This window comes from Rhinopithecus bieti, unplaced genomic scaffold (genome assembly GCF_001698545.2).
Source record: "Rhinopithecus bieti isolate Rb0 unplaced genomic scaffold, ASM169854v2 scaffold_36008, whole genome shotgun sequence".
NCBI lineage: Eukaryota > Metazoa > Chordata > Mammalia > Primates > Cercopithecidae > Rhinopithecus > Rhinopithecus bieti.
In genome coordinates, this window is record NW_016816204.1 from 822510 (window position 1) to 830601 (window position 8092).

The 8092-nt window shown below is 45.7% G+C and overlaps 1 protein-coding gene across 3 annotated transcripts in view; it reads left to right on the forward strand.

Annotated features, from left to right (window-relative positions):
* The first annotated feature begins 754 nt into the window (after positions 1-754).
* The window catches only part of LOC108516873 (inactive ubiquitin carboxyl-terminal hydrolase 54), a 114091-nt gene continuing 106753 nt past the window's right edge, over positions 755-8092 (forward strand). For 2 of the 3 annotated variants that reach the window (XM_017854555.1, XM_017854560.1), the window contains exon 1: positions 756-880. The gene's annotated coding sequence lies outside the window, so the exon portion shown is untranslated. Of the gene's footprint in view, positions 881-8092 lie in introns of all 3 variants that reach the window. The other variant, XM_017854562.1, reaches the window with a different exon arrangement.

Here is an 8092-nt window from a genome sequence, read left to right on the forward strand (position 1 = left end):
GGGATTACAGCAGTTAGCCACAACGCCCGGCCGACCAACGTTCTTTAAATTCACCTTCTGTTCAATTAGATGCTGTTCAATTAGTCAGCTTTTATAGTTGTCTGAGAGCAGAGAGACAAAGCCCCACAACTAAGTGCTGAGAGTCACCAAGTAAGGGGGACGTGGCCACAGGGCAGGAAGCAACAGTTGCAAAATTCAAATCACACACCAGTGCGGTTGCTTTCTGCATCCAAGGTCAATAAAAAAAAATTTTTTTTTGGTAACTTCCTATATGGCTGGGGCGAACTGATGGGGCAGGGCACCCATGGAGAAACGTTTCTCTGAAGCTAAATACCATTTACAAACCAGGGTGGGGAAAGAACGATGAAAAGTTCTTGATGGAAGGGAATGAGGAGATAGGAAAGTCAGTTTCTGGCTTGCCCTCTCTGTCTCCAACTACTCCGCCTGGAGAGGGAAAATGCTGGGAAAACGAACCTTCAGCTAAAGGCGACGCTGCTCTAAGTTTGAGGAAATTGGGAAAAGAAGACCATATCCCTAAAGTTATCCCCGTGTAGGGTCTGCCATATTAAGTTTCCTCAGCCCCTTCGGACGGTCCCGCCTGCAATCGTTTTCCGACTCCCGGCCAATTTAAGCTTCATCCTCGCCCGTGCCCCACCTCCATGCCTTTCCGGGGCACCCATAAAACGCCTTGAGGCCGCCATTTTAAACTGTGCTATCGCGAGATATACTTCGCCGTTTCCAGCCTGACTCATTTACTTTCTTGCGAGAGTCTCTTCTCGTCTGCTCTCGCTGTGGCCAAGGAAAGTGTCGCGAGAGCTGGTTGCCTTGGCTCCCTGTAGCTATAGCAGCCGCGGCGGTTAAGTATGCGGCGGCAGGAGCGGTGAGTGCGACACCCTCAGGGGGGCGGGGGGGGCGGGGAGGCCGGGGGGAAAGGCAGGGTGTAATGTGGGGTGGATGCGCAACTCGGTGGCATTAAATCCGGTTTGAATTCAATGAAGAGGCGGTTGGAGGAGGGGAGTTTTGAACCTGAGACCTGAATGATAAACCAGACGGGGAAGGTTATGAGTTATGCCAGTAGAAGGTCGGCGGAGAAGAGGCGTAATTGACCTGAGTGTTTCAGGGCTAGTGTAGGGGCGAGACTGGGAGTCTGATGATGAGAACACAGAGAAGACGACCAGAGATCTACGTCGCTAAGGAGGCGCGTGAGGGCAGGGGAGGAGAGGAGAGAGCGGAGGGGGGCTACGATGCCTTGGCAGTATGGAGAGGTCGGAAATAACAATCATGAAAACTGAAAACCAGGGGGAGAGAGAGGTACCACGGAGAGTGTAGAGGCAAATGCGTTGCGAGGAGAAGATGAGCGCATGCGCCGTGGTCTGGATGTCCAGAGAGGAGCCGCGCGTGTATCGAGTGTGTTGGGAGCAAGGGCTGTTTCATATACGGATGAACTTCAGGAACTTCCGAGAGGACTAACCAGGCGAACCTTAAGGCTACTTAGGGAGAAAGGAAACAGTGGGAGAAATGGTTTCTTACAAGCCAGCAGAGTGAGGGTAATGTTGAGAGTGGAAGAGCACAGAGGCCTGGGCCCAGTTTCTTTTTCACTGGTTAGGAGGGTGGAGGGAGGAGAAGGGATCAGATCTTTTACAGATGCCCCCCGGGCTCTGGCCTGAGGGCGGGTCGGGGACCGCGCGCGAAGCCAGGACCTGGGTCCTAGCATGGGGCGTGGGCGGGGAATGGTGGCGTCCCAGAACCAAAAGTCACGCTGCCTCACTTTCCCTCTTTCCCGGAGGAAAATTCCCAACCGGACCACTCTGAGATGCGAAAGGGCGAAAGTTCCTGGTGAACTAGTATTAGTTGGGAAGTTCTTTTCGGGGCTGAGAACTACGAGTAGGATATAGATGAATTGATGCACTCTAAAAATAAAGCGCAGGTTGGGGGCCGGAGAGAGGCGAGTTCTTTGATGAAGAAAAAAACCACTAAGTGTTGCTTCCCTCATGAAGCGTAATTGAGCTTGCGAAAGAAGGGGGTGTGTTGGCTAAGCGTCTGACGTTTGGCCTTCTCCCCAGTTACTCATTATATCAATGGATGGATGTACAATTTCTTTAGCGATTGTGCTTATGAAATATATCAAGGTATCAGGTTAGATGAATACGGTGAAAAAAATGTGGAATACGACACTTAAACCTTCCGCAAATGTAACCTAAAAAACCAATTTATTTTTTTTTTTTTTTTTTTTTTTAATTGGCAGGCAGCAAGCAGGCTGAACACTAAATCTAGGGATGGTTTTAATTATTTGGATGTAAAACCTAGTGTTCCTAAAGTGTGCCTATCAAGCTATTTGCCTTTTAAGAAATGAATGAAATTTTATTTTAGGAGACAGAACATGTTTTGAAAGTCTCAATGTTGAAATAAAAGGTGTCTCTCAGGAGTTAAAATCACTGAGGGGGAAAACATCTAGTCTTTGAGTCTTAAGGAGTGTTTTCTGGAAATAGGTGTGGACCACCTTTCTGGTTAACTGTTATTTGTAGTGAAAACAATGGCTTCAAGTCAGTAATAAAAATAATTTATTTCAATCGACAGATACGAGTTTTGTGATCATTTTTCTATCTTTTGTAAGTATAAATTTGAAAAGGATAACCTCTCTTGATTACATAACTGGATTTTTTCATGTTGAGGTTCACAAATGCATTAATTAGTATAATGGCTTTTTGGCTGGGCGCGGTGGCTCACGCCTGTAATCCCAGCACTTTGGGAGACGGAGGCGGGCGGATTGCTTGAGGTCAGGAGTTCGAGACCAGCCTGCCTAACATGGTGAAACCCCGTCTCCACTAAAAAATACAAAAATCAGCCGGGCATGGTGGCGAGCGCCTGCAATCCCAGCTACTTAGAAAGCTGAGGCAGGAGAATGGTTTGAAACTGGGAGGCGGAGATTGCAGTAAGCCGAGATCGCACCATTGCACTCCAGTCTGGGCGACGGAGCGAGACTCCGTCTCAAAAAAAAGAAAGAAAAAAGAAAAAAAAGGCTTTTAAAATCCTTCTTCAGCTGATCTTGATGTGGTTAGTCACTGAACCCATTTATTTGATATATGTTAGAGTAAAACCTAATTTGTAATGTCAGCAGCTAAACTTTAAAATAGAAGTGCTTTTCTGAGGCAAGATAAAGCTTTGTGTGGTGGTTGAGTCCAAAAGATTTCTGCATAAATCCAATAACAAGCTCTACTGAACTCCTGTTATGTGTAAAGTACTGTGTAAGGCATTGCAGGGAAAAAAGATTAATTCATTTATCCACTTAATATTTATTGGGACTTATTTGTGTCTGATTGCTAAGCCTTCAGGATACAAATACAGGTAGAACTTGATCTCTGCCTTGGAATTACTCAGACCCTATGAGGGCAGACTGATAGAGAAAAAAATACTTAACAATGTAATAAGCACAATATATTAACATGAAAGTATGAGACAAGATTCTGCCCCCGAAGAGTTATATAGTAGTTGACAGGACAAAGAATTGTCTTTTTTTTTTTTTGCAACAGGGTCTCACTGTGTTACTTAGGCTGGAATGCAGTGGCAAGATCATGGCTCACTGCAACTTCAACCTCCTGGGCTCCAGCCATCCTCATACCTCTGTCTCCTGAATAGAGCTAAGACTACAGGTGAGGGCCACCATGCCCAGCTGATTTTTTTTTGGAGATGGGGTCTTGCTATGTTGCCAGGCTGGTCTCAAACTCCTGGGCTCAAGTGATACTCCTGCCTCAGCCTCTCAAAGTAAGAATTTTCTTTTCTTTTTTTTTTTTGAGACAGGTTTTCACTCTGTTGCCCAGGCTGGAGTACAGTGGTGTCATCACAGCTCACTGCTACCTCAACCCCCTGGGCCCAAGCTATCCTCCCACCTCAGTCTCCCGAGTAGATAGGACCACAGGTGCATGCAACCATGCCCAGTTAATTATTAAAATTTTTTTTTGTAGAGACGAGGTCTTGCTATGTTGCCTAAGCTGGTCTGGCTATGATACCCAGCAATCCTCCTGCCTTGGCAGCTTGGCTTCCCAAAGTGCTGGGATTACAGGCTTGAGCCACCATGCCCAGCCTAAGAGTTTTCAAAATTACAAAGTGTTAAGCAAACTCTAAACTGTGCTGCATTAGTGAAACACATAGTAAGTTTCTCGGAAGAGATAAAAGAATGGAAGTTTGAGGAGAAAATTCACTGGTCAGTTCATAATTTAAACCTTTTTTTTTTTAAGACGCGTTCTCTGTCGTCCAGGCTGGTGTGCAGTGGAGTAATCACGGCTCACTGCAGCCTCAGTCGCCTGGGTTTAAGGAATCCTCTTGCTTTTCAGCCTCTCCAAGAGCTGGGACTACAGGTGCTTGGCTAATTTTTGTACTTTTTCTAAAGACAGGATCTCCCTATGTTGCCCATGCTGATCTCGCGCACCTGGGCTCAAGTGAGCCTCCCTCCTCAGCCTCCCAAAGTGCTACGATTATAGGTGTGAGCCACCTTGCTGGTCCTATTAGTTTTTTTTAGTACTCCTTTACTGTAAATGTAAATAAATATGGACCAGGCACAGCAGCTCAGGCCTGTAATCCCAGCACTTTGGGAGGCTGAGGTGGGCGGATCACTTAAAGAGTTCGAGATCAGCCTGGCTGACATGGTGAAACCCCGTCTCTACTAAAAATACAAAAATTAGCTGGGCATAGTGATGCCTGCCAGTAATTCCAGCCACTCGGGAGGCTAAGGCAGGAGAATCGCTTGAACCCAGGAAGTGGAGGTTACAATGAGCCGAAATCATGCCACTACACTCCAACATAGGCAACAGAGCAAGATTCTGTCTCAAAATAAATAAATAAGTAAATAAATATTACAAGTGTTAAGGCAATAATAATAATAGCTGACATTCATTGATTATTAATGTGCCAGGCACATTATCTCATTTTATCTTATAACAACACTCTGCTCTGCAGCTGGTACTAGTTACTTTAGTTTTAAAGAAAACTGAGGCTTAAAAAGTTCAGGAAGTTACCAAAGATTATTGAGCTAGTAAATGGTAGATTAGGATTGGTGTTGGAAATTTATGTGATTCTAATATACTAAGAAAGATTTCTCTTTTGTAGGGAGAGAGGGAGTCTTGGTGTGGAGGAAGTGGGGAGAGGTTGCAGGTGGAATTGGCCGGGAGACCAGAATTCTGGGTGGGACTTGGAAGGTATAAATGGATAGGGGTATCTATTTATTTATTCATATATTTTCTCCCTCAGATATTTACACTACATATGAGGAACTAATGTGAATGTTAGCATGATGCTAAATATGTGCATGATGCACCCAACCTGTTTGTTTGTTTTTTGAGACTGAGTTTTGCTCTTGGCCTCAGCCTCCCCAGTAGCTGGGATTATAGGCGCTCAATACCACACCCAGATACTTATTTGTATTTTTAGTAGAGACAGGGTTTCACCATGTTGGGCAGGCTGGTCTCGAAGTCCTGACCTCAGATGATTGACCCGCTTCGGCCTCCCAGAGTAGGCATGAGCCACCACATCTCGCCCCCAAATTTTATATCTTTGTAAATGGCTTCTTTAAAAATCTGAGTAAGATTATGTCTGTAATTCCAGCACTTTAGGAGGCTAAGGCAGGAGGATTGCTTGAGGCCAGGAGTTCAAGACCAGCCTGGCCAACGGAGTGAGACCCTGTTTCTACTGATAAGAAAAAAAAAAAGTCCCCCAAAACCTGAGGGAGAATGACAAATACCATTAATGAAGTATTGATAATCAGTTCTAGACTTATTAGAATGCTTAGAGGTCAACAGTCCATTCCATTCATTTTATATTGAGGAAACTAAAGCCTAGAGAACTTTCTTTTTTCTTTTTTTCTTTTCTTTTTTTTTGAGATGGAGTCTCACTCTGTCGCCCAGGCTAGAGTGCAGTGGCACAATCTTGGCTTGGCTCACTACAACCTCTGCCTCCCAGGTTCAAGCAATTCTCCTGTCTCAGCCTCCTGAGTAGCTGGGACTACAGGCGCCCACCACCACGACCAACTAATCATTGTATTTTCAGTAGAGACAGAGTTTCACCATATTGGTCAGGCTCGTCTCGAACTCCTTACCTCAAGTGATCTGCCCACCTTGGCCTCCCAAAGTGCTGGGATTACAGGTGTGAGCCACCGTGCCCGGCTGCCTAGAGAACTTTTAAATGACCTACCCAAAGTCACATAGCTGCAATGTCCCAGATGTCCTGGTTTCCAGTTAACTGTTCCTTATACTGTACCACATTGCCAAGTTATATTTAATAATTGCTATAGAGTTATAGATGCCCTCAGCTAATTTTGAGAAACCAGTTTTGTCAAGAGGCTATTTACTGATAGATGATAGAATACAAACTGATTACTTGTTTACCTTAAACTGTACTTATACTTCCTACTTGTACTAAGGATAAGTGATTCAGGTGTTTTATTTAGGTGCTTCCTATATTTGGTTTGCTCTATTACTATTTAATTTTTCTGTCTTCAGCTGCACTGCTGGGGCATTTAATAAATGCTTCTCTGATTTAGAAAAAAGTGGAAGAGTACAATTGCATTATAACACATATTAGGCTGGGTGTGGTGACTCACGCCTGTAATCCCAGCACTTTGGAAGGCCCAAGGTGGATGGATTGCTTGAGCCCACAAGTTCGAGACCATCCTGGGTATGGCAAAATAGAGAAACCCTGTCTCTACAAAAAAATTTAAAAATTTAGCCAGGATGTGGTGGCATGCACCTGTAATCCCAGCTACTTAGGAGGCTGAGGCAAGAGGATCTCTTGAGTCTGGCAAGTTGAGGCTGTAGTGAGCCATGATCCCACCACTGCACTCCAGACTGGGTGACTGACAGACACTCTGTCTCAAAGAAAAGAAAAAAAGAAATACATGCAGTTTTGTTTTGTTTTGTTTTTTGTTTTTTGTTTTTTTTTTTGAGACGGAGTCTCGCTCTGTCACCCAGGCTGGAGTGCAGTGGCGCCATCTCGGCTCACTGCAAGCTCCGCCTCCCGGGTTTACGCCATTCTCCTGCCTCAGCCTCCCGAGTAGCTGGGACTACAGGCGCCCGCCATCTTGCCCGGCTAATTTTTTTTTGTATTTTTTAGTAGAGACGGGGTTTCACCGTTTTAGCCAGGATGGTCTCGATCTCCTGACCTCGTGATCCACCCGTCTCGGCCTCCCAAAGTGCTGGGATTACAGGCTTGAGCCACCGCGCCCGGCCTGTTTTGGTTTTTTGAGACTAGTCTTGCTTCATCGCCCGGGCTGGAGTGCAACCTCCACCTCCTGGGTTCAAGTGATTCTCATGCTTCAGCCTCCTGGTAGCTGGGACTACAGGCACACCCCACCATACTCAGATAATTTTTGTATTTTTAGTAGAGACAGGGTTTCACCATGTTGTCTAGGCTGGTCTCAAACTCCTGACCTCAGGTGATCTGCCTGTCTCGGCCTCCCAAAGTGCAGGGATTACAGGTGTAAGCCACCTGCCTGGCCTCTACTAAAAAAAGTTGTTTTTTTTTTTTGAGACGAAGTCTCGCTCTGTCGCCCAGGCTAGAATGCAGTATCATAATCTCAGTTCACTGCAACCTCTGCCCCCAGGTTCAAGCCATTATCCTGCCTCAGCCTCCTGAGTAGCTGAGATTACAGGCGCCAGCTACCAGGCCTGGTTAATTTTTTTTTTTTTTTTTTTTTTTTTTTTTTTTTTTTGAGATGGAGTCACGCTCTGTGACTCAGGCTGGAGTGCAGTGGTGCAGTCGCAGTTCACTGCAACCTCTGCCTCCTGGGTCAAGCGATTCTCCTTCCTCAGCCTCCTAAGTAGTTGGGATTACAGGCATGAGCCACCATGCCCAGCTAATTTTTGTACTTTTAGTAGAGAGGGAGTTTCACCATGTTGGCCAGACTGGTCTTAAAATTCTGACCTCAGGTGATCCACCCTGCCTCATCCTCCCAAAGTGCTGGGATTATAGGCGTGAGCCACTGTGCCCGGCCCTGGCTAATTTTTTACCAAAAAATTTAAAAAATTAGCTGGGTCTGGCAGCATGCCCCTATAGTGCTACTTGAGGGGCTGAGGCAGGAAGATCACTTGAGCCCTGGTGTTCG